Source organism: Aotus nancymaae, unplaced genomic scaffold (genome assembly GCF_030222135.1).
Source record: "Aotus nancymaae isolate 86718 unplaced genomic scaffold, 86718_ANA_hifiasm-v0.15.2.pri h1tg000014l, whole genome shotgun sequence".
Taxonomy (NCBI): Eukaryota; Metazoa; Chordata; class Mammalia; order Primates; family Aotidae; genus Aotus; species Aotus nancymaae.
The window spans coordinates 83,543,154-83,565,775 of record NW_026988425.1 but is presented as its reverse complement, the minus strand read 5'-3'; the positions used below and the strand labels follow the sequence as shown (position 1 = coordinate 83,565,775).

At 40.5% G+C, this 22,622-nt stretch overlaps 1 pseudogene; it reads right to left on the bottom strand.

The window, feature by feature from the left end:
• Positions 1–14,069: 14,069 nt before the first annotated feature.
• Positions 14,070–14,528, bottom strand: LOC105734642 (small ribosomal subunit protein uS13-like; annotated as a pseudogene).
• Positions 14,529–22,622: the final 8,094 nt, after the last annotated feature.

Here is a 22,622-nt window from a genome sequence, read left to right as displayed (position 1 = left end):
TACATTTTGGGTTTTTTTGTTTTGTTTTTTGAGACAGAGACTTGCTCTTTTGTCCAGGCTGGAGTACAGTGATAGGATCTCAACTCACTACAGCCTTGACCTCCCAAGCTCAAGAGATCCTCCCACTTAAGCCTCCCCAGTAGCTGGTACTATGGGCATGTGCCACTATGCCTGTTAATTTTTTTAAAAATGTTTGTAGAGCTGGTGTCTTGCTATGTTGCCCAGACTGGTCTCAAACTCTGGTCTCCAGCAATCCTCCCGCTGGCCTCCCAAAGTGTTGAGATTATAGGTGTAAGCCATGGAGCCTGGCATAGGTATACAAATTTATACATTTTGTATACATTTATAGTTAATTTTAGTACTGTCATCCTTTTCATTCAGTCAGAAGCCAGCAATAACATAATGTCTTAATATAAGGAATAACAAGCCAGATGCTTAATCCCAGCACCTCGGGAGGCCGAGGCAGGCAAATCACCTGAGGTCAGGAGTTCACGATCACCCTGGCCAACATGAGAAAACCCTGTTTCCACTAAAAATACAAAAATTAGCCAGGCATGGTGGCATGATCTGTAATCCCAGCTACTCAGAAGACTGAGGCACGAGGAATCACTTGAACCCAGGAGGGGGAGGTTGTAGTGAGCCTAAATCACACCACTTCACTCCAGCCTGGGTGACAGAGTGAGACTCCATCTCAAAAATAAATAAGTAGTAACAATGACACTGTGGAAGAGAGGAACGATAGGATGAGAAGGGTAGACCTAGGTTCTGGGTTCAGTAACTTTAGATGGAGTATTGAACAAAATGCAAGTTGATTTCTTCATCTACAAAGTGAAAAAGTAGCTACCCAAGGTCATTTTCACCAATGGAGGTGTGAGTTTATACATTTTTTTTTTTTCAAGACTGGGTCTCCATCCTTCTGCCCCAGCCTCCAGATTAGCTAGCACCACAGGCATATGCAACCATGCCCAGCTAATGTTTTGTAGAGACAAGTCTTGCTTTGTTGCCCAAGTTCATCTCAAATGATCCTCCCCAGTCAGCCTCCTAAAGCATTGTTACACATCTTTTAAGTAAGAAGATAATGCTCTGAATCGATTAGTCAGTCACCACATTGCTTCTAGGATTGTTTTGGAATGCTTTTAGATATTGAGTTCAGCACACATCCCTTAGGTTACATAAGAGCATGAGTTATCTTCTGCTTTTGCATTAACTCAGTTACACTTATCAAAGTCCTCTTGCCATTAGTTATAATTTGTTGAATGCCTGAACTTGGTATATTTATCAGGACTTTTGGATGTAGGAGAGGGAAAAATCCAGACTAGCTTAAGAAGAAAATTGAATATATTAACTTGTAATTCCAGGAATAAAATATATTAAACACATCTGAATCCAGCAAGCCAAATAATACCCTGGGGACATACTCTTTTAGTGCTTCATCTTACCCTCTTTAATATTTGCCTTATTCTATCATATTAGCCTTACTTTTTCTTGTTAGACGGACCAGGAAAGATGACCCCTTTCATAGTTCAAAGATGACATACCAACTAGAGTCCCAAAATAATTTTTTTTTTTTTTGAGGCAAGATCTGGCTCTTTCAACCAGGCTGGAGAGAAATGGTGTGATCTCCACTCATAGCAACCTCCACCATCTCCCAGGCCCAAACCATCCTCCCACCTCAGCCTCCTGAGTAGCTGGGACTATAGCCATGCACCACCACACCAGCTAATTTTTGTATTTTTGGTAGAGATGGGGTTTCACCACATTGCCCAAGCTGGTCCTGAACCCCTGGCCTCAAGCAATTCTCCCTCCTCGGCCTCCCAAAGTGCTAAGATTACAAGCATGAGCCACCGCACCTAGTGCCAAAATCACTTGTTAAGAGAGATTGTGATTGGCCAATACCTGGCTCATATTTTATACCATATAAAACAAGTTTCTCAATAGAAAGAGTTCTGTTTCCAGAAAGGACAAAGTGATTACTATATTTTTACTATTTCAAGTGATGTCCAAACCAGCCGCAATGGCATCCCACAGAAGCTCATTACAAAAATCAACTATCAAGATCTACTTTAGAACATTGACCCACATGATTCCCAGGTGACATTTTTTTGAGATAGAAGTTGGTAACTACTGAGACAGTAGGCAATTACACCTTCAGAGTGTTTTTTTAGATGGAGTCTCACTCTGTTGCCCAGACGAGTGCAGTGGCACAATCTCAGCGCACTGCAACCTCTGCCTCCCGGATTCAAGCGATTCTCCTGCCTCAGACTCCTGAGTAGCTGGGATTAGATGTGCACACCACCATGCCCGGCTAACTTTTGTATTTTTAGTAGAGATGGGTTTCGCCATGTTGGCCAGGCTGGTCTCGAACTCCTGACCTCAGGGGGTCTGCCCAACTCAGCCTCCCAAAGTGTTGGGATTACGGGCGTGAGCCACTGCACCCAGCCTTATCTTTGGAATTTTTATGTCAACAATCAACATTTCTCAAAAATTCCATGACAGATAATGACATAATTTTACCTTTTCATTTTTTAATATCAAAATCAATACAGAGGGAGACAAATGTTTCCAACTAGAGAAAAACTTCATTAATATAGTTTATTTTGACTTTTGAGAAATATAATCTGAAATCTTTTAACAAAAAAACTGAGAAAAATAATGAGGAAATGTAGTAAATGAGTGAGCATGGAAGGATCACTTCAAATCCAAAACAACTAGTGGTTTGAAAATCCAAAGGTATGTCTACCTGGGAATGGAACCAGTATCACTGTATTTGACTTTTGGACAGCATAAAGTTAAACATCTAAGAAACAAAAAATTTTGAAACACCTTTACATATACCAACTTAAATAAGTGATATCAAGATGTATATCTTTGCTATGTATGTCTTGACATAGCAAAAAACAAAATAGTTGCTCTGGAATAGTTTCTAACTACATGTCAAAAATATATATCCAAATGTTATTCAATAAAACAAATGTTTACAACGTTTATATTATGAATCTCTAATATCGCATAGCTAATTCTAACTGGAAATGGATTTTTGCTACTTCTGAATTCAAGACCTAGATAAGTTCTCACATCAATTTCCTGTCTAAATAATGATTATTACTTCTCACATTGGTAGGTCTCTGGGGAAGTTAATAAGATAGCAAGTTAGAACATTAATTTAGAAGTCTGTTTACTAGCTACATAAAATAGTCTTAACAGTAAACAGAAGGAAATGAGAGATTAAAATAAACTCTCTTAATTTTTAACCTTATAAAATGATGTGAATTTCACCAACTCATGGGTGCAATGGCTCACATCTGTAACCTCAACACTTTAAGAGGCCGAGGCAAGAGGGTCACTTGAGCCCAGGAGTTCAAGACCAGCCTGGGCAATACGAAGGAACTCCGTCTCTACCAAAAATACAAAAATTAGCTGGGCACTGTGCCATGTACTTGTGGTCCCAGGTACTTGGGATTCTGAGATGGGAGAATCACCTGAACCCTGGGAGGTGGAGGCTGCACTAAGCCATGATCATGCCACTGCACTCCAGCCTGGGCAACAGAGTGAAACTGTCTCAGAAAACCAACAAAGTTCACCAACTCATAGGTCTAACAGTGATGATAAAACTAATGATAGTCAAAGTATTATGAGGTAATTATTTTAAATAATATTAATATTTGCCAAAAGAAACGCTGTTTGATTCTTAAAGAATATAGGAATTTATACTTATTAGGTAATTTTTGTCAAATTAATTTACAACTTAATAAGAGAAAGGCAAATTGCTAGAATAAGCAGTCAGGATCTGGTTTATTTGCTTTTTTTTACTTTTTTTTTTTTTAGGGAAATCTACATTTCCACCTTCTAGTGCAAGGCACACTTTTGTAATCCAGACAGCTTGACAGGTCTGAATCCCAAAGAGTAGTATTAAGATGGTTAGAATGAAAGGAAAATAACAAGAAACTAAGATAACAGCACATGCATCATGCAAACGAATAGTATGCTGGTAACCTATAAAAGCATACACAGGGTCCGGGCACAGTGGCTCATGCCTGTTATCCCAGCACTTTGGGAGGCTGAGGCAGGCGGATCACAAGGTCAGGAGATCGGCCATCCTGGTCAACATGGTGAAACCGCATCTCTACTAAAAATATAAAAACTAGCCAGGCATGGTGGGGCACGCCTGTAGTCCCAGCTACTCCGGCTGCTGAGGTAGGAGAATTGCTTGAACCTGGGAGGTGGAGGTTGCAGTTAGCCAAGATCGCGCCATTGCACTCCAGCCCGGAGACAGTGAGATTCCGTCTCAAAATAAAAAAAAAAGCGTATACAGAACTGATGGCAATAAAATCACACATGCTTTCTTCTCCAGTTTGTCAATTCCAAAATACAAATGCAGAAGAGAAAATATATTCCCTTTTTCACTATTCTTCCTCCCATTTGGAAAGCCAATTCTAGAAAACCTTTGTGAGGAAAAGTCATAGGAATCCATGTTATGTAAGGAAAGCCATGGACAAATGCTCCAGGCTGGTAAGCTTTATGAGTCTTAAACAAACTGATCAGCAGACTGATCAGGAAAATCCTGATAAATTCTCTCATTGACTTGCCCCCTATGTTAGTTTCCTGTGGTTGCTATAACAAATCACCACAAAGCTTAGAAAAACAGAAATTTATTCTCCCACAGCTCTAAAGACTAGAAGTGGCAAAAACGAGGTATTGGCAGGACCATAATTCCTCTGAATACTGTAGGGAAAAAATATTTGCTTGCCTCTCCTAGCTTCTGGTGGTGGCTGATGATATAGTTTGTTTGTTCCCTGCAAATCTCATGCTGAAATATGATCAGTGTTAGAAGTGGAGCCTGAATGGAGGTGTTTGAGTCATGGAGTCAGATCTTTCAAGAATGGCTTGGTGCCTTCCCCAAGGTAATTAGTGAGTTTTCATTCTATTGGTCCATGGGATATCTGGTTGATAAAGAGAGTCTGGTACCTCCCTCTCCCATCACTTCCTTGCTCCTTCTCTCACCATACTCACCATTCACCTTCCACTATAATTGAAAGTTTTCTGAGGCCCTCCTCAGAAATAGATAGTGGTTCCATGCCTCTTGTACAGCCTGCAGAACCATGAGCCAAATAAACTTATTTAAAAAAAAATATTATTATACTTTAAGTTCTGGGATACATGTGCAGAATGGGCAGGTTTGTTACATAAGTATACATGTGCCATGGTGGTTTGCTGCATCCATCAACCCGTCATCTACATTAGGTATTTCTCCTAATGCTATCCCTCTTCCAGCCCCCTACCCCCTGACAGGCCCTAGTGTGTGATGTTTCCCTCCTTGTGACCATGTACTCATTGTTCAACTCCCACTTATGAGTGAGAACATGTGGTGTTTGGTTTTCTGTTCCTGTGTTAGTTTGCTAAGAATGATGAATAAACCTCATTTCTTTGTAAATTACCCGGCCTCGGGTATTCCTTTTTTTTTTTTTTCTTTTTTCTTTCTTTTTTAAAATACAGAGTCTGGCTCTGTCACCCAGGCTGGAGTGCACTGGCACAATCATAGCTCACTGCAGACTCAATCTCCTAGGCTCAACTGACCCTCCTGCCTCAGCCTTCCAACTACGGGTATATGCCACCATACCCAGCTAATTATTTATTTATTTATTTATTTTGTAGAAACAGGATCTAAAAAATCTGTAGAGGTTTTTGTGTAGATTTTGTGCTGTGCAGGCTGACTTCGAACTCTGGGCCTCAAGCAATCCTCTCACCTCCACCTCCCAAAGTGCTGGGATTACAGGCATGAGCTTCCATTCCCAGCTAATATTCCTTTATAGCAACACAAAGTGAGCTAACAGCTGGCAATCCTTGGCATCTGTTAGCTTATAGATGCATCACTCAAAGTCTGTCTCCACTGTTTTATGGCCATCTTCTCCCTGTGTATCTCCATCTCTCCATATGGTATTCTGTTGCCTGTGTCTCTTTCTTTATAAGAATATCAGTCATATTGAATTAAAGGCCCATCCTACTCTAGTATGACTTCATATCAACTAATCACATCTACAATGACTCTATTTTCAAATAAGACCACATTCTCATATGTTAGGTGTTAGGGCTTCACTATTTCTTTTTGGAGGATAAAATTCAACCCATAACATTCTCCTTCCCTCCCTAAAATAAAACATGCTTAACAGTGTAGTACCCATAAGGAAAAGCTTCCTGTTTGGAGTAAATATAGTTAGCTATTCCTAACTTTATAGAGCAGATTCAATCCTGAGCTGTCAAATCAATATAGACTAAAGGAAACTACTTTTTTTCTAGATACTGATATTGTGGTGGGTGAGTATTCCAAATGGGAGATAACTAACCTGAGTTCTGTGTCGCTAATCATTAGACAAATGCAAAACAAAACCACAATGATATTGAATGTGGCTTTTGTTGTGGGGGAAAAAACACAGTATCATCTCAGGTCAGGCAGAAAGGCTATTTTTAGAAAGTCAAAAACTAACAGATGCTGGTGAGGTTGCAGAGCCAAGGAAACACTGTTGGTAAGAGTGTGAATTAGTTCAGCCACTATGGAAAGCAGATTGGAAATTTCTCAAAAAACTAAAAATAGAATTGACATTCAGCCCAGCAATCCCATTACTGCATATATATCTGAAGGAAAAGATATCATTCTTTCAAAAAGACACCCGCACTCACATGTTTATTACAGCACTATTCACAATAGCAAAGACATGGTATCAACGTAAGTGCCCATCAATGGCAAATTGGATAAAGAAAATCTGGTACATATACACCATGGAATACTGTGCAGCCATAAAAAAGACTTAAATCATGTCCTTTGTAGCTACATGAATGCAGTTGGAGGCCTTTATCCTAAGTGAGTTAACACAGAAAGAGAAAAGCAAACACTGTGTGTTCTCACTTATAAGTAGGAGTTAAACACTGGGTGCAAAGGGACATAAAGATAGCAATACCAGACACTGGGGACTCCAAAAATAGGGGTATGGGAAGAGTTAAAAAAACACCTATTGGGTGTTTTCTTTTGGGTAATGAGATCAATAGAAGCCCAAACCTCAGCAAGATGCAATGTACCCCTGTAACAAACCTGCACGTGTACCCCCTGGGTCTAAAATAAATGAAAGAAAGAAAGAAAGAAAGAAAGAAAGAAAGAAAGAAAGAAAGAAAGAAAGAAAGAAAGAAAGAGAAAGAGAAAGAAGGGAGAGAGGGAGGGAAGGAAGGAAGGAAGGAAGAAAGGAAGGAATCAAAATTCTGGTCCACATCCACTAAGTGGCCCAATGAACTTCAACAGTGATTTAAGTTCTCTGGGGGCCCCATTTCCTGTTTCCTAATCTATAAAACAAAGATCTTTGAGACCCTTCCAGCAATATCTTTCTTTTTCCCCGTCTCACTCTTGTTGCCCAGGCTGGAATGAGTGCAATGGCGCAATCTCGGCTCACCGCAACCTCTGCCTCCCAGGTTCAAGAGATTCTCCTTCCTTAGCCTCCCAAGTAGCTGGGATTACAGGCATGAGCCAACACACCCAGTTAATTTTTTTTTGAATTTTTAGTAGAGATGGGTTTCTCCAGGTTGGTCAGGCTGGTCTCAAACTCCCGACCTCAAGTGATCCACCCCCCTCAGCCTTCCAAAGTGCTGGGATTACAGGCATGAGCCACCATGCCCAGCCCTAGCAATATCCTTCTACTTGAAGTGCCTGATATGATGGAGTTAAAATACCATAGCCTTGTATGTAGAATTTAAGATTAAATATTATTGTAACATTTATGATTTTCCTATATTTTAACCAATATTGCAACTTAAAATTTACACAACTTAACCCCAGTCACCTAATGGATAAGGCACTGGTTTAAAAATAATAATTAATTGATTAGGCTGAGCACGGTGGCTCACACCTGTAATCCCAGCACTTTGGGAGGCTGAGGCAGGTGGATTGCCTGAGCTCAGGAGTTCGAGACCAGCCTGGACAACCCGGTGAAACCCCATCTCTACAAAAAAAAAAAAAAATTAAATTAAATTAATTAATTAATTTAACTTAATTAAAAAATAAAAAATAAACGAATAGAATAAAAAAATTAAAAATTTTAAGGCAAAAAATTTAAACAACTTTTAAAATAAGGCAAGTAATAAAAAGTAAAAAAAAAAAACACTTAAAAATTAAAACAAGAACTTATACAATTTAATTTTACTCTAGGAAATAATTTGCACTACTATGTAGGCCACTACCTTATTTCAAAACAGTTGAAGCTTACCACATTCTTTCAAGGCTAGCCACGATATTATCCAGTGACCACAGCATTTTGGGAAGTGTACTAAATTAAGAATTAATAATCCTTAGCTGGGTGTGGTGGTTCACGCCTTAATCCCAGCACTCTGGAAGTCTGAGATGGGAGGAACACTTGAGTTCAGGAGTCTGAGACCAGTCTGGGCGACATAGCAAGATCACAACTCTATTTATTTTTAAAAAATAATTTGTTTAATAAAAAAATCATTTTTTAAACATTCAAACTCCCAGTCTTCCTATACCAGCCAATCACAATGCAATGCACCCATCAGTAATCTCCCTGGATGTTAGTTTCTTCATCTCTCTCAAGAAAAGTAAAGGTTTTCCATGACTTCTGAAATTTCTTCTAGCCAAATATTCTACCTCTTTTCAATGGAAATGAAATTCAGGAGAGATCTTTATTTTATAATGCCACATACTATGTAATTTGTGGTTAGTTTGGTTATACAGGTATAATTCCGCTTACCTGAAGCCTAATGCCAGCAGGAAGATGTGTATTTTTGCCTAGTGTTAAGCAGTTTAATGTATACTCTTTAAGCCAAGATATAAATTTAAAAATTTCCAGGACCTGGCGAGGTGGCTCACGCTTGTAATCTCAGCACTTTGGGAGTCCGTGGTGAGCAGATCACTAGGTCAGGAGTTCCAGACCAGCCAGGCCAACACAGTGAAACCCCATCTCCACTAAAAACACAAAAATTAGCTGGGCATGGTGGCGGGTGCCTGTAATCCCAGCTACTCTGGAGGCTGAGGCAGGAAGATTGCTTTAACCCAGGAGGCAGAGGTTGCAGTGAGGTGAGATTGTGCCACTGCACTCCAGCCTGGGTGACAGGGCAAGACTCCATTTCAGAAAAAAAAAAAAAAATTTCCAGAAAATTATTAGTAAATAATTACGTATTTAGGAAATATATTTGAGTTTTCTTTTTTCTGGTGGTTTTTGTTTTTTGTTTTGAGACAGAGTCTTGGGCAGGAGGGAAAGCAAAAAAAAAAAAAAAAAATTCTTTTAAAATTAAAAAAATAAAAAAGAGACAGGGTCTTACTCTGTCACCCAGGCTAGAGTGCAGTATCATGATCTCAGCTCACTGTAACCTCAGCCTCCTGGGTTCAAGCAATTCTCCTGCTTCAGCCTCCAAAGTAGCTAGGACTACAGGCATGTGCCACTACACCTGGCTAATTTTCTGATTTTTTTTTTTAATTTTTTTTTTTTTTTTTGAGACAGAGTCTCACTCTGCTGCTCAGGCTGGAGTGTAGGTAGTGCGATCTTGGCGCGCTGTAACCTCTGCCTCCCAGATTCAAGCCATTCTCCTGCCTCAGCCTCCCGAGTAGTTGGGATTACAGGTTCCTGCCACTACATCCAGCTAATTTTTGTATTTTTAGTAGAGATGGGTTTTTACCATCAGGTTGGTCTCAAACTCCTGACCTCAGGTGATCACTCTCCTTGGCCTCCTGAAGTGCTGGGATTACAGGCATGAGCACCGCACTCAGCTAATTTTCTGTATTTTTAGTAGAGACAGGATTTCATCATATTGGCCAGGCTGGTCTCGAACTCCTGGTCCAAGTGATCTACCTGCCTCTGCCTCCCAAAATGCTGGGATTACAGGCGTGAGCCACCACACCCAACAGGAAATGGCGTTCGATTATACATTATAACTTATGTATATGTGTGTGTGTATATATATATATACACACAAAACTTAGGAAACTAATTTGTGGAAACAGCATTTAAGTCTTAGTTGGTGTAAGAGTTGGCTATACGCAGGAGCCACTGCAAAGCCACTTGCCTGCTTATTTATGGTAAGGGTACTGCTGATTTTGGCTTACATAAATGAAGGGAGGGAAACAGGAAGACAGTAAGGTAAGCTGAAACATTCCTTCTAAAGGAGGTTGAATATTTCTCTGTTCACCTTAATGTTTACTTCCACAGTAATCTCCAATTTAGTCTTAACATTAGAGTCTTTCAAGAGCAAAAAGGAACCCTGGGATATTTCTATTTGGGACAATGCTACTCAAGTACAGAATGGAAAAGCTTGGCGAAAAACTTGGAGAACACTTTTTTGGTAGCAAAAAATCTCTGCCACCAGTCCTTCTTATTACACAGCGAGATTTCTTTCCAAAATGCCCTTGGATCAGCTCTAATGAAGTGCAACATAATAGAGTTTTGTTACCTTAGAGTATTATCTCTACCATTTTATGCCTTTTTGACATTTAGCTTTCTTGATTCAATAATGGAGAAAAAAAAGTTCCAATTTAAGGAAAATCTATTAATGCATTTAGTTCTCTCAGGTACTATTCTTTTTTTTTCTTTTTTTTTTTTTTTTGAGACAGAGTTTCGCTCTTGTTATCCAGACTGGAATTCAATGGCGCGATCTCGGCTCACCGCAACCTCCACCTCCTGGGTTCAGGCAATTCTCCTGCCTCAGCCTCCTGAGTAGCTGGGATTACAGGCACGCACCACCGTGCCCAGCTAATTTTTTGTATTTTTAGTAGAGACGGGGTTTCACCATGTTGACCAGGATGATCTCGATTTCTTGACCTCGTGATCCACCCGCCTCAGCCTCCCAAAGTGCTGGGATTACAGACTTGAGCCACCGCGCCTGGCCCTAAGGTACTATTCTTTAGTACTCTGAAGCACTGGCTTACGAAATAACATCATAAGAATCAAAAAGCTCTGACTAGGTAGTACTTTGGAGTGTACATTCTGAAATTATGGAAAAGATTGTATGTCTGTCTTTCTTAATCTCCTTTCTAAACCCATGTAAAGTGATTTGGGAAGTGGAAAATGGCACACATATTTTCTTGGCCTGTCATATAAGTATTATACTATCAAGCTCTTACAATATGCCAGATATTGTGCAAGGTCTCTTTATCTTGTTAATCCTTATAACAGCTTTCAAAGATCATTTTGTCTATTTTTTTTAGTTGGGGAAACAATGTTCACAAAAAGATTGAGCAACTGTCTCATCACACACCTGTCAAATTAAAACCGATCCACATCCAAGATCGTCTGAATTTAAAGCCTTTGCATTTTACTATCACACTACATGTATCAATTAACGTTTTACCTGGCCCAAGGCTTTGTCTTCAGAAACACCCCATTAGCATAAAATTCATGCATCCCACAACAAGACGCCACAAGAACTAGACATCAGAGTGGTAAATATTGCCAGTTAGAGAGAAGAGATTAGAAGATCTAGAATTTCAGGTTCAATTGTGAGCTGCACTGAGCTCCTAAGCGAGGTCCAGATGGGAGTAGTAAATTTAAAGGCAGACCACTATGCACTGTTTGCACAGAGGTAAGTCTGGACTGTCAGCAGCAGCTGCTGGTAGAGAGAAAAGTCAATGGGAGTGGACCTGCCAACGGGTGGGAGAGGCCAAGGTAAACATAGGAGAGAGGACCTGATTCCAAAGGGAAAACTAGGTTGCAGCACAGGACTCTCCCAGGAACCTTGCCCACTGGAAATGCCTCAGTGAATGTACCTGGACTGTCTGACAGTCAGATGACCCTCTGAAAACTGAATTTATTAATCCCTTTATGTGATGGGAGAACCTCTTCAGCTTTTCATTTCTTCAGTGTTATGAATAATAAATAATGCTTAACACAATTAAATGGAAGTGGAAAAACTGGTTTGACTCCAGAACATCACTGAAAAAAAAAAAAAAAAAGACAAAACAACCCAGCAGTTCATAGCCTGGGCAACATGGCTAAATCCCATCTCTAAATTTAAAATACACATACAGACACACGAGCATACCCACATATATAACATATATATATATATATCTTTGAATCCCTAATGCACATTAGGCTTTTTGGATTTTAAACTTTTAACATTTTTTAATTATCAAGTCAATTAATAAACGTTGATTTTACTTAGCACTAAATGCTATGTATAAACTGAGAAAATTAGAACTGGATCCATTCCATTTTCAATGGTTTCATGCTATTATGCCATTAACTATTGCTGTATCCTTCTTAGTGATGATGGTGGCTTCTAAGGTCTTTTCTTACATACATCACTTCATATTTTGTCAAAAAGATCATTCCCTCTGCTTAAGTGATCAATCCCGTGATGATTTAAATATCTATTATCTTCAGTCCTACTTTCACTCATCTCTTTGCCCTTATTATTGATAACATTATAGATATTTTACTTGGTAAATTCTCCAGTTTCTCTAAACATATATTTCTAAAATGAGCTCCCTATCATTCCTCATATATTTAACTATAACACTACACCTTCCCTCCTGGAATTTCTGATTTCTGTTAAAGGAACCACTCTCCTCACCCGCCTCAATTAGAGAGTCTATCTGTTTTCTGTAACATCAAGATGGTACTGGGCCCTTTTCCCTCCATGGCAGTTGCTACCCTCTTGGTGTAGGTTTCTGTCCTGTCACATACCCTTTACTCCCTTCCAATCATTCTAAAAACCCAGATTAAGAGTTAACTCCTCCACGAAGTTTTTTTGACCAGTCAGCCACTGGTGACTCATGCCTATAATCTCAGCACTTTGGGAGGTAGAGGCAGGAGGATCACCTGAGCCTGGTTCAAAACTAGCCTGGGGTCCTGGTGCAGTGGCTCATGCCTGTAATCCCAGTACTTTGTGGGGCCAAGGCCAGCGGATCACTTGAGGTCAGGAGTTTGAGACCAGACTGGCCAACATGGTGAAACCCCATCTCTACTAAAAATGCAAAAATCAGCTGAGTGTTGGTGGCACCCACCTGTAATCCCAGCTACTCAGGAGGCTGAGGCAGGAGAATCACTTGAACCTGGCAGGCAGAGGGTTGCAGTGAGCCAAGATCACGCCACTGCACTCCAGTCTGGGTGATGGAGCAAGACACTGTGTTAAAAAAACAAAACAAACAAACAAAAACAGCCTGGGTAACATAGCAAGACCCCATCTCAATAAATAAATAAAACTTTCTTGGCACCTTCCAACCCTCATTGGTCCCTGTCACTCTGGAGTGCCCGCAGAATTCACTCTACCTCGCAGCATTTGTTCTTACTTACGATCTACTGGTCTTGCATCCCCAACAAGACCATAGCTTCTGAAAACAGGAACCAGATTCGTTATTTCTTTTGTATTTCATCCCACCCCACCACTTTCAACTCTCACAATGCATGGATCAAGCTGAGCTGAGTACAGGACAGATGCTCAAAAAACACTTTGGTAATGACTGACACTTGAGATATTGATATGGACTGAAATGTGTCTCTCGCAAATTTATATATTGAAATCCTAAGGCCCATTGTGACTGTATCTGGAGAGAGAATCTTTAGGAGATAATTACAGTTTTGAGTTCATTTGGGTAAGGCCCTAATCTGATAGGACTATGTCTTTATTAAAAAGAGGAAGAGAGGATGGGCACAGTGACTCACGCCTGTAATACCAGCACTTTAGGAGGCTGAGGTGGGTGGATCACCTGAGGTCAGGAATTCGAGACCAGCTTGAACAACATGGTGAAACCCCATCTCTACTAAAAATACAAATATATTAGCCAGGTGTGGTGGTGCATGCCTGTAATCCCTGCTACTCAGGAGGCTGGGGCAGGAGAATTGCTTGAATCCAGGAGGCAGAGGTTGCAGTGAGCTGAGATCATGCCACTGCACTCTGGCCTGGGGACAGAGTGAGACTCAATCTCAAAAAAAAAAGGAAGAGAAAAAGGAGATCTCTGTCACGTCAGGACGCAGCAAGAAGTAGCAGTCTGCAAGGCAGGAAGAGGGCCCTTACTGGGGAACTGTGTCTTTTTTTTTTTTTAATGGTATATAAACTATTAACAGACACAGCCTAAGGACTTATTTCTTCTTGGACATACTCACGGTGCAGCCACGGTGGCCAGTGGTCTTGGTGTGCTGGCCTCGGACATGAAGGCCCCAGAAGTGGCGCAGCCCTCTATGGGCCCAAATCTTCTTCAGTCGCTCCAGGTCTTCACGGAACTTGTTGTCCAGACCATTGGCTAGGACCTGTCTATATTTTCCATCCTTTACATCCTTCTGTCTGTTCAAGAACCAGTCTGGGATCTTGTACTGACGTGGATTCCGCATAATAGTGATCACAAGTTCCACTAGATCCTCAGTGAGTTCTCCCACCATCTTGGTGAGGTCGATGTCTGCTTTCCTCAACACAACATGAACGTATCTTCGACCCACACCCTTAGTGGCAGTGATGGCAAAGGCTATTTTCCACCGCCCATCGATATTGGTGGTGAGTACTCACAAAATACGCTGGAACTTTTTAGGAATCGCTAAAGACATGGTGGCAGCACAAGTGGCATTGTGTAGGCATCCTTGATCTAGAACTTCCCAGCCTCAAGAACTGGAAGAAAATAATTTTTTTTGCTTAAGCCAACTAGTCTGTGGTGTTTTGTAATGACGTCCCAAGTCAATAAAGACAAGAAAGTAAGGACACTGGTGTTACCAGTGCTGCTTTACTTCTCCTTTTACTATTAAAATTTCATCCTTGACTGGGTGCAGTGGCTCAGGCCTGTAATCCCAGCACTTTGGGAAGCCGAGTTAGGTGGATCACTTGAGGTCAGGAGTGATCCACCTAACCAGCCTGACCAACACAGTGAACCCCCATCTCTGCTAAAAATACAAAGTTAGCCTGTATGGTGGTGCTCGCCTATAGTCCCAGCTATTAGGGAGGCTGAGGCAGGAGAATTGCTTGAACCCAGGAGGTGGAGGTTTCAGTGAGTCGAGATCGCACCATTGCACTCCAGCCTGGGTAACAAGAGCAAAACTTCACCTCAAAAGAAAAACAAAAATAATTTCATCCTTGGTAAGAAAAGAGAAGGGAAACCTTAAAAGTATTTTTTTTCTGTGTGTGAAATAGCAACTGAGAAGATTTTCAAAATTAATGAAGGTTCTTCCTGGCTGTATAAGTTTTAACATAGGTATCTCTGTTCAACTTTGTACCCCTCCTTCCTTCATGGTAATAGTGTTCCCTATTCCGCAACTTTAGCCATGAGTAGCCATTAGCCAAGTGTGCCTTGGTCAGCTTAATCTTAGCACCTTGGCCGCCATGAATAGTTCAATGATGAGTAAATAACCCAATACTCACCAGAGGGATATGAAAAGAATTTGGGGAGAATTTCTGGGAAATTTCCTTGCTTTTGCCAAAGAGTTGTCAGGACAGATGTTTTCTCTTCCTCTGAAAATCATTGTATATGGAGTTACCTCAGCTGTTCTTTACTGTGAAAAAAGCCAGGATATAAATGAAGCAGACACAGACAGGAGCAGAGTTGAAAGACTCAAAATAGAAGTCAAGCTGGAACCCTGATCTGATTATACCTGAAACCTGTCTGCCTCTTGTACTTTTTAGCTTCATAAGCTAATAAATTTCCTTCATTGCCTAAGCCACCTTGAGCCTGGCCTTTAATTACTTGCAGCCAGAAACATCCTTCTTAAAGGCTAAGACCATCACAATGAGACAATTACTATTCACAGGAGAAAACTCAGACCTTGTCACTCTTTGTGTCTGCCGCGACCCAGTTCGACCCCAAATGTCTTCTTTGTAAAGACATTTGTATGTCCTCTCAAGTACTATGTCTCTGCTAATTACTAGTCCATCTCATAGCCTGAGGTACTTTACTCCGGTGCACATTAAACTGGAACGTACATTAATTTATCCTCTCAGATCAACAAACTAAAGGCTCTGATAGACTAAATGGAACAACAGGATGAACATTTGAGGAGACACTGCAAGGGAGTATATGCAAGATCAAAACTCCACTAAAAGCAGTTGAGAAATGATTGTAAGATCACTGAAAAAAAAAGGCCTTAGAAGTAGAATGGGAGCTGGCAAAGTAATAACTGGAAGCCAATTACAAATGACAGGAGGCCTGGGGGATAGATTTTTATTATAGTGGGAATAACACACTTTAGCTAGACTGTTGCTGACTCAAAGGTCAGAAGGTGGGTTTTTATTTATTTATTTTTTGTCATGTATGTGTATGTGTGTTTTTGTCTGTTTGTTTGAGATGGAGTCTCACTCTGTCACCCAGGCTGGAGTGCAGTTGCATGATCTTGGCTCACTGCAACCTTCGCCTCCTGGGTTCAAGCAATTCTCCTGTCTCAGCCTCCCAAGTAGCTGGGACTACAGGTGCCCACCATCACATCCAGCTAATTTTTGTATTTTTAGTAGAGACGGGATTTCATCATATTGGTCTGGCTGGTCTCGAACTCCTGACCTCAGGTAATCTGCCTGCCTCAACCTCTAAAATTGCTGGGATTACAGGCATGAGCCACCAGACCTGACTGTATGTGTGTGTTTTTAAATACATTTTGTGCGTAAGCCCATTTCAGAACACGCACAGAGAAACAAGAATGGGTGGTGCAGGTTTTTGGGAAAGAGCTGATTTTAGTTGAAAAAGCAGAGGAAACCCCAGACATTGCACGGTTTAGGTTTTAACCCTGTCCAGGAGGGCCATCAGTGCTTCGGATCTACTCAGTGTGGGCCCTAAAGTCCTTCCCACCCCCATGAGCCACCTGTCAGGGTATGCTGAGAAATCAGCCAGGGGGAGCAGAGTCACTTATGGCCAAGAGGAATTGTTCTGGGAGTTGGTTAGTAACCAGAAAAGAGACAAAGAGAGAGCAAGAAGAGGAAGAAAAACCACCCATGGCGGTCGGATGCCTCCAGGTGAAGAAGGCAAGGCATAGAGATCTCTTAATCACTTTTTCTATAAGAAGGATATTTCTGGCTGCAAGTAATTGAAGGCCATACTCTCATTGTGAAGCAGAATTCACCAAGAAAAAAAAAAACTGAAGGCCATATTCAAAGTGGCTTAGGCAAGAAGGAAATTTACTAGATCACAAAGCTAAAATGTGCCAGAGTCACATGGCACCAAATATGTTACCAGTAGCATTTATCCATATGGGTCTGCAGCAACCTCAATTCTTGCCTCCTCAGAGAAAAGAATTTGACTAAGGGGCATAAGGCAGAAGGTAAGACCAAGGCAAGTTTCAGAGCAGGAATGAAAGTTTATTAAAATCTTTAGAGCAGTAATGAAAGGAAGGAAAGTACACTTGGAAGAAGGTCAAGCAGAGGACTTGCAAGACCAAGTGCACCTGCACCTGTTTTTTGTTTTGTTTTGTTTTGTTACAGACAAGGTCTTCCTATGTTGTCCAAGTTAGAGTGCAGTGGTTATTCACAGGCATGATCGTAGTACACTACAGTCTTGAACTTGTAGGCTCAAGCAATCCTCCCACCTCAGCCTCCTGAGTAGCTGGGGGGCCTACAGAGAAGCTAAATTTAAAAAAAACAAATCATTTTGAGTGGGAAAATCCAAAGAGGATCTAATTACTGCAGATTAATGAAGATCTATGAGAAAAGTTTGAAACTGGAATGATGTAGCCCAGAAGTCACCAACTTAAGTGCTTTCAATGACCTGCAGGTTCTGTCTAAGTGAATTTTGTGCAGGGGGTAAAACAGAGGATTTGGCCTCTGTCTGATGTGCACAAGGGCTACTCAACTCCAGCTGATTGGCCCTCCAAAAACATCAGCTTGTGTTGCTAGATTTTCCAACTTGTTTCAAAAGCTGGAAGTGTGAGTGTGTGTGTGCTGAGAAAGAAAGAGAGATCAGAAAAAAAAAAAATTGTTGTTCAGGGCAGAAAAGGAAAGAAGAAAAAAGAAAGTCAGTGAGCCAATGAGCCATGTTCTCAGAATTTTCCTTTAGCAAAGTCATTGTAAAGGAGCTTGAGGATCAGACGCGTCACCATAGCATCATTTTCCACCTATAGCCACTTCTGTTTGCTCAACACCTGGAGAACACCCTGTGGGGGCACGTGGAATTAACAGGCAATGACTAGTGCTACCTTCAGCATGCAAAGGAAAATCACCTGAGGATTTTGTCAAAGGCAATTTCTCACTCAGGCAGGTCTGGGTGGAGCCTGAGTTGTCCAAGGAACTCTCAGGCATGATGCTGTTGGTTCACAATTTGAGCAGCAAGATTTTAGAGTAGATTTTTCAAACTTATTTGACCACCGCTGCATTTTACTTGGCAAACTAGAATCCATATACAAATCTACACATATAATTGAAAAAAAAAATTTCAAAAGATAAAACTTATTTCATTATATGGGTGTACCCTGATGTTTTTTATCAGTCCCACTGTTTTACCCAATTCTATGATGTTATATTTTATTTATTTATTTTTTTTAGAGAAAGAAAGAAAGAAAGGAAAAGAATAAAGAAAAGAAGGAAAAAGGAAGAGAAAGAGAGAGAGAGAATGAGAGTATTGCTTTCTTGCCCAGGCTAGAATGCAGTTTAGTAATGGGTATTGAAAACCTCTTTTATACCAATAATTATACTTGTACTTGATGTAAACAGGAAGGAATAAGGGAAGAAAATAACAAACGAGCAGCCAACCAATATTTCATTTAAACCTATGAAATGCTATGCGATTACTGAGGAGTGATTTACTTCCAATTATGTAGTCACTTATGGAATAGGTGTGAGGTGGTAATATGTTTTATGTATTTGAAGTGGAGAGTTCTATAAATGTTTACTAAGTTTACTTGTTCCGGGTCTGAGTTCAAGTCCTGGATGTCCTTGTTAATTTTCTGTCTCGTTAATCTATAAAATCGTTAGCTCTTCTTGTTACATTGATCCTTTTGCCATTATGTAATGTCCGTCTTTGCCTCTTTTGCTTTTTGTTGCTTTAAAGTCTACTTTATCAGAGGCGAGAATTGCATCTCCTGCTTTTTATTTATTTGTTTATTTTTACTCTCTGATTGGTTGATAAATCTTCCTCCTTCTCTTTGTTTTGAGTCTTTGTGTATTGTTGCATGTGAGATGGGTCTGGATGCAGCATACCAGTGGGTTTTGGCTTTTTATCCGATTAGAATATATATAACTTTAATATTGGCATTTAATGCTAGCTGGCTGTTTTGCCCATTAGTTAGTGTAAATTTTTTGTTGTGTTAATGTTCTTTTCTTTTTGATATATTTTTGGAAAGGCTGATATTGGTTGTTCCTTTATATGTATAGTGCTTCTTTCAGAAGCTCTTGTAAAGCAGGCCTGGTGGTGGTGAACTCTCTAAGTACTTGTTTGTTCGCAAAGGATTTAATTTTTCCTTCGATTATAAAGCTTAGTTTGGCTGGATAGGAAATTCTGAGTTGATAGTTCTTTTCTTTAAGGATGTTAAATATTGGTCCCCACTCTTTTCTGGCTTGCAGGGTTTCTGCTGAGAGATCTGCTGTAAGTCTGATAGGTTTCCCTTTATGGGTAACCTGACCTTTCTCTCTGGCTGCCCTTAGTATTTTCTCCTTCATTTCAACCCTAATAAATCTGGCAATTATGTGCCTTGGGGTTGGTCTTCTTGAAGAATATCTTTGTGGTGTTCTCTGTATTACCTGGAGTTGAATATTACCCTGCCTTGCCAGGTTGGGAAAGTTTTCCTGAATGATATCCTGAAGAGTATTTTCCAACTTGGATTCATTCTCTTCATCACATTCAGGTACACATATCAAACGTAAATTAGGTCTTTTCACATAGTCCCATATTTCCTGGAGACTTTGCTCATTCCTTTTTATCCTTTTTTCTCCAATCTTGTCTTCTCATTTCATTTCACTGAGCTGGTTCTCGACTTCTGATATCCTTTCTTCTACTTGATCAATTCGACTGTTTAAACTTGTGCGTGCTTCGCAAAGTTCTCGTGTTGTGTTTTTCAGCTCCATCAATTCACTTATATTCCTCTCTAAATTGTCCATTCTCGTTAACATTTCGTCAAACCTTTTTTCAAGGTTCTTAGTTTCTTTGCATTGGGTTAGAACAAGTTCTTTTAATTCACCGAAGTTTCTTATCACCCACGTTTTGAAACCTGCTTCTGTTATTGGAACACACTCGTAATCTATTAAGCCTTGTTCCGTTACTGATGAGGAATTGCGATCCCCTGTGGAGGGAGAGGAATTCTGATTTTGAGTATTCTCTGCCTTTTTACGCTGATTTCTTCCCTTCATTATATATTTATCCGTCTGCGTCTTTGTAATTACCGACTTTCTAACTAGATCTCTGAGCAGACATCCAACTTGTTGATTCCCAGCGCCGAAATCTGAGCAATCCACTGCGCCAGCCAAAACAGTGGTGTTAAGATGGATGGTGCTTTTCTGCCCGGGAATCTCCGGACTCTGCACCAAAAACTGGCGCGCTAAGGCACCAGCAAAACCGCTGCACCAGCCACAAGAGTTGCCCTGGCGACACGTGGGGCTCCTCTGCTAGGAATCTCCTAGTCCATGAGAAATGTTCGTCTGAAAGTGTGGCATCCTCTCGTTCTCTGTGCTTTCACTGGGAACTACGGGCCCAAGCTGCTAGTGATCAGCCATCTTGGATCTCTCCTATATTTTATTTTTCAAATGTTGGTCATGGCTCACTAAATAGATTTTATGGCCCATTAATAGCTGATGATATAGATCAGCCTGAACAACATGGCAAAAACCCTGTCTCTACTAAAAATACAACAATTAGCTGGGTGTGGTGGCACGCACCTGTAATCCCAGCTACTCGGGAGGCTGAAGCTTGAGACTTGCTTGAACCAGGGAGATAGAGGTTGCAGTGAGTCAAGATCACATCACTGCACACCAGAGTGAAACTTTGTCTCAGAAAAAATTTTTAAAAAGCTTATGATACAGAGTTTGCAAAACGCATCTATTAAATTTATATTCAAACCCTTTCTATTACTTTTTATCATTTAATTATTATTATTTTATTTTGAAGAGAAAGGAAGGGAAGGGAACTCATTTAATTATTTAACTTAATTTGATTTTTTCTTTAGAGACAGCATCTCTCTCTCTCTGTTCCCTAAGACTGGAGTGTAATAGTGTGATTATTATTACACTATTATGTGTGTAATATGGCTCACTATAGGCTCATCATCCGGGGCTCCAGCAGATCAAGATCTGCGAGAAAAAGTTTAAAACTGGGATTTTTTTTTTTTTTTTTTTTGGCCCAGAGGTCACCAATTTAAGTGCCTTCAGTGACCAGGCAGGTTCTAAGTGAATCGTGATGATTCTTCCACATCAGACTCAACAATAATACACACACAACCAATGGGGCTTTTGTAAGGATTGCTGTACATATAAAGCTGTATGTGTAAAGGACAATGTATTGCACACAGCAAATGCCATGATCATCCTTACTAAATACTTCACAGGAGTTGTATCATTTAGTTTTCTAATAATCATATAAGATAGTATCGCAAAATGATTGGGTGGTCCAGTTTACAAGTATCGCTTATTTGCTGACAGAATTTCTATTTCTATTTCTATGTATTCAGGGCATCTATCCCTCAAAGGTGACTTGAGGATGAATCCGGGTTAAAGAGACATGAGGATATGAATCAGTTCTGGCCAGTGAACCATGAGACATCTGGGAAATGTTCCCTCTCCCTTAAAGTAAAATAAAAGGAAGAAACAGCTTATGTTGTTGCACTGGATGTTGCTCTGTCTGCATGTGATGCCAGAAACTGTAGCACACATTTGAAAACAGTGAAGGAGGCCAGTAGAGAACAAAGTGAAAGGCACTCTCATGGATGCAGGTAGGTATGGTTATTATCTTCACTACAGATGGGAAGAAAAGGCCTAAACAAGCACGGAAATTCCTGAAAGTCACACTCAGGGAGTTGCCTATTCTTTATCCACTATACTATAATAACTACATTTTTATGTATGTATTTTTGAGACAGAGTCTTACTCTGTCGCCCAGGCTGGAATGCAGCGGCATGATTTCAGCTCACTGCAACCTCTGCCTCCTGGGTTCAAGTGATTCTCCTGCCTCAGCCTCTCAAGTTTCTGGGATTACAGGTGCCTGCCACCTTGCCTGACTTTTTTTTTTTTTTTTTTTTTGTATTTTTAGTAGAGATGGAGTGTCACTATGTGGGCCAGGCTAGTCTCAAACTCCTGACCTCAAGTGATCCACCTGCCTCGGCCTCCCTAAGTGCAGGGATTGCAGGCATGAGCCACCATGCCCGGCCAATAGCCATATTTTTAAAGAATACATAATCACCTTCTAAAATGCCCTGAGGATATGAAGTATAGAAATGGAAAACGTTTTAGGATCAGTTGTCCATCTCAAGACCTCTAAGGCCAGTTAAGATAGTCATTTATTAGAGGTAGACATGTGAACCTGTTAGCATGTACAGCATTTATATATTTAATTTGTACTGGCTTTACACGGTAGTTCACACCTGTAATCCCAGAACTTTGGGAGGCTGAGGTGGGCAGATCATTTGAGGTCAGGAGCTCGAAACCAGCCTGACCAACATGGCAAAACTGTGTCTCTACTAAAAATACAAAAAATTAGCTGGGCATGGTGGTACATGCCTGCAGTCCCAACCACTCAGGAGGCTGAGGCA